Below are 4,207 nucleotides of genomic sequence, written 5' to 3' on the forward strand. Positions count from 1 at the left end.
CGCGCCGTTTACGCCGGGGCCAACTTCCCCCACCACCGACATAGCACGGGCTAGCCTCCGCGGTGTAAACATAGTAACTGCATCTGAAATGCCGGGATGAGTCGTTTAATTTATTTGTTCCCCCAGCAAGCAGCCTCCTTCAAAAATTACAACGTGAATAGCACGTTCCTTTTGTGCACATCAATCATGATACAAAAAAAATCAACGAATAGAAACCTTAGAAAGAATAAATGATGGCCGCTGGCTACGCTTCCGCTGCCCCCACCCTACCGCACCCCACCCCCTGTGGCATTCCCCCTTCCTGGAGGACACAGCACACCATTTTTTCCCCCGTGGCACACTCCTAGCACGACCCCGTAACACTCTCCCTCGCTCGAGGTTCGGGTAGAGTCCAGGAATCTGATATCAAGGTCATCCGCCGTAGCAATAAGTCCCAGTAAGAAACGAAACGTCGACGGAACGTCAATTCGGCATTGAAGAAAATTCATAAACAAATGTTCCCATTCAACCACGAATTTTACTCAATGACCTCTCCGGAGGTCATTCGGATGGAGCGTGTATGTGTTACTCAATACACGACCCTTCATCCGAATAATATCCGGAGAGGTCATTGCGTAATAGAGGATAGTTTTAAATATCGACGACAATTATTTATTCGACGTCGAATCCGAAAATTCGATACAACTTTGCCTCGATCGATGACAATCCCTCGTTTATCGATATTGCATTTCTCACTGGGAGAGTTCACTCGACGCTCGGCGCGACGCACTCTCTGGCAATAATGAGCCAGCAGGAACATGTCGCATCAGCTGTCGCAGCCCCTCATCAATGCACATGAGGACCGAGTGGCTGACACCTTCGCACCTTGCACCGGGTGATGTGGTTCGCCCGGCGGCGGCCTCGGCAGCGGCGCCTGCTACGCGCGGCCGTGGTCTTGGAGGTTGTCGCGAGCGAGCGTCGACGAGGGTCGCGAGGGCCGCGAGTACCGCGTCGGGGCCCTCTGGAGTCCGTGTCCACATGGACGCCCCGGGAGCGCCTGCGGGACCCCGGGTAGGCAAGCCCGCCGGGCACGCTCGCCTAGCGGGACTGCCTACTCTGCCCCTGCCCCGCCAAACAACCAGCGCGCGCGCGCGCGTTACGCGCGTTAGTGCGGGGAGAAGGGGTGGGGGAGAGGCAAGCCTGATCCGCGTCCCCGTCAAACGTTTCTCAGGTGCATTCTACGGGCCGGGGCGAGCAGTGTGCCGTGTCAGAGCAGTGACGCAGCTCTAGCCGGGTGCAAGTGCCTACTCTGCGAAACCGAATACACGCGTGCGCCATCTTCTGTATACGCCCATGTTGTGCGTTAATTTCTGAATATCTCCGATGTACGCTTGTTACTTGGCCATTCGGCACACATCCCTTGGGACAGGGGCTCTGGGTGTGAACCTGGCCACTCTGGAAATAAAAGTGTACGAAAATCGCCCCCCTGCAGGTGAGTCGAAAGATTCACACACCGAACGTGCGCGACAAAATACTCACACCCTCGCAGGTGAACGAAAAGAGATTCATACACTTAAAAAAGTTGCCACTAACCCGTCCTAAAGTGTGAGAATGGCCATTCAAACCAGGTGTGTGAAAATTCTGTCGCTCACCTGCAGGTGGTTGATTTTTATCACTCACCTGCAGGCGAGCGACATGTATAGCGACATGTGATAGGGTTCAAATCGCAAATGAAAGAAATTTAGTAGATTGCTGAGGGTCAGTTACTACTTTCACCGTTTCTTCAGACACATATCACATGTAGGCTCGTTCGAAGCGGAATTTTGAGCTAAATGCGAAAATATTAGTCCTACAAACCTTGGTTTGCTTCAGCAGAAAATATTTCGAAAAAACTAAAACGTTCACGCCTTTAGAACTTTAATGCCTTTGAAAGGTGTGATTTTACACCTTTGTTTTACCAGTGCATTTCCGTCAATATGTAAAATTAAAAAACAACAACACGGGAATGAGTTGGTTCCGGTCTTGACTTCAGTACTTCTTCTCGAAACGCGCACAGCTGGGAACCGTACGGCCAGCAGATAAGATGCCTATTCCGACTATCGAGCACCATGAACTAATCTTTGTCTACAGCATCACGATAAAAAGATCACAATCCAAGTACATCCGACCGGGGGGGGGGGGGGGGGGGGGGCGACAGGACACAGATAAATTTATCTATGACGGGACGCGTCGTGTCTCATCTACGCTCTGTATTTGCATGTGTGTTTTTTATTCCATCATAAAAGACACTTCGAGTGGGGATCTAGCATGACTCACAGCTCACCCATCAGGTGCATCAGGTCATGTACACTGTAAATTCAAAGGCATACCGAGAGAGGACGACAAAGGTGTATGCTCCAGAAAACGGTGCAACTTAAGTCGCACTCTTTGGGCATGCACCTTTGTCGTACTGCCAACATGCACCTTTTGTATGCATAATATGCCGGACAGCCCAAGCCCCTGGGCCCCTGCAAGCCCCCGGGCAGGTGTTTGGCCTCCATACACCTTGTGCTGGGTAAAATAGTACACGATTTGAGGGAGCTGTGAGCCGTGGGCTCCAGGCCCATGAAGTGCGCTCCCAAGGTGTATGCAGGCCAAGCACTCGCTCAGCGAGGGGGCTTGGGGGTTGTCCAGCATATTATGCATACAATGATGGTGGCAGTACGACAAAGGTGTATGCTCAGAGTGCGACTTAAGTTGCACTGTTTTCTGTAGCATACACCTTTGTCGCCCTCTCCCAGTACGCCTTTGAAATTACAGTATATAGATGATGGTGGCTGGTGTCACTCAGCGCGATTCTAATCAATTCAATTTTCTCACGATCACGGGCCGGACGCTGGTCCGTGCTCGCTTTTCCTAGAATCTTTGTTGACCGAACTCGATGAACTCTCGGTGGCCCCCGGCGTGCGATCTCTTGGCGAAAGAGGTCCACTTGAGACATCAGCACTAGATACGCTATTGGATCAGACATTACCGGAGCGCATCTTGAGACTCGTACGTGACTCACTATCAGCTCGGGGCTCTCATTGAGAGGACCACTTGGAACTAAATCAAATGAAGTATGGCGACATTGGCGCACACGCCGAGATTAAATTCACGCCATACCTCAGGCTCCTTCACCTTGAAACGAATGACGTGACATACTGTTTTACGTCACCTGACGTCACCTGCATTATTTTAGCGACAGAGGGCTACAAGAGGGCCCATCCTCTGCAATGCTAACGGCAATACTTGTACAAAAACAAATGCTGTTATTTGTGCCAACAAGCGGGAAAAGCGGAGAAAAGCGTGCGACGCAATGAGGAACCTGCAGCTGCGGGCACAAAGGAAAGTCATAAACCTCGACCGAATGCCTGACTGCTTCAGACTCGCCTACCTCACGCACGGCGAGAGTTGTCGAGGTCGGTGACGAGGCGGCCTGTATCGGACACGCAGCGCGGCGCCACGCGCCTCCGCGGCCCGGCGAGGAGAGGCAGTGGAATAGGCTATTAATTAAGGAGGAGGCAAAGGGGAGCAGAGTACCATCTCTCTCCCTCTCCCTCCCTCTCTCTCTCCCTCCTCCTTATCTCTCTCTCTCTCTCTCTCTCTCTCTCTCTCTCTCTCTCTCTCTCTCTCTCCCCCTCTCTGTCTCTCTCTCTCCCTCTCTGTCTCTCTCTGTGTCTCCCTCTCCCTATGTCCCGCTTCCTACCTCACAGCTGCAATATGCAATTAGCTGCAGCGGCTCGCACGTGCAGCCCACGCGAGGCGGCGGCCGCGGCGGTAGCGCGCTCCCCGCGACACACGTGAGCGCGTTGCACTGGAGGCAGGACGCCGTCGCCATGCTGCTCCTGGCCCTGCTCGTCGTGTCGGCCGGGCTCCAGGCCGACGCCGCTGCCGGCCCGGGCAGCCCCATCTCGAGCCCCTTCGCTTTCAACGTCTCTGACACCGAGGCATTGCTGGCCGTTTTGATGGAACAGGGCGCACTCCCGTGAGTATCCATGCAACACTTACCCTGGAATTTTACATTAATCATAATTTTCGGGGACAATGGGTTTAGATTTTCCATTTTGTTTCCAAAACAATAATAAGTTTTACGAAACAAACATTTTTAGACAATCTCCAAAACTGTTTCCATCAGAAGAAAAAGTACCCCCCTCGCTCTGTAACAGCGTGTATAGCACAGAGCGGACGGTATTGTTTTATTGTTTTT

The 4,207-nt window shown here is 52.4% G+C and overlaps 1 long non-coding RNA gene across 1 annotated transcript; it reads left to right on the forward strand.

The window, feature by feature from the left end:
- The first annotated feature begins 933 nt into the window (after nt 1–933).
- Nucleotides 934–4,201, forward strand: LOC127749873 (uncharacterized). The gene is made up of 3 exons (XR_008011406.1): nt 934–1,050; nt 1,211–1,471; nt 3,731–4,201. It is a non-coding gene; the product is annotated as an uncharacterized LOC127749873 (long non-coding RNA).
- Nucleotides 4,202–4,207: the final 6 nt, after the last annotated feature.

The sequence above is a fragment of the Frankliniella occidentalis genome, unplaced genomic scaffold, assembly GCF_000697945.3.
Source record: "Frankliniella occidentalis isolate FOCC.00 unplaced genomic scaffold, Focc_3.1 Scaffold103, whole genome shotgun sequence".
NCBI classification, from domain to species: Eukaryota; Metazoa; Arthropoda; class Insecta; order Thysanoptera; family Thripidae; genus Frankliniella; species Frankliniella occidentalis.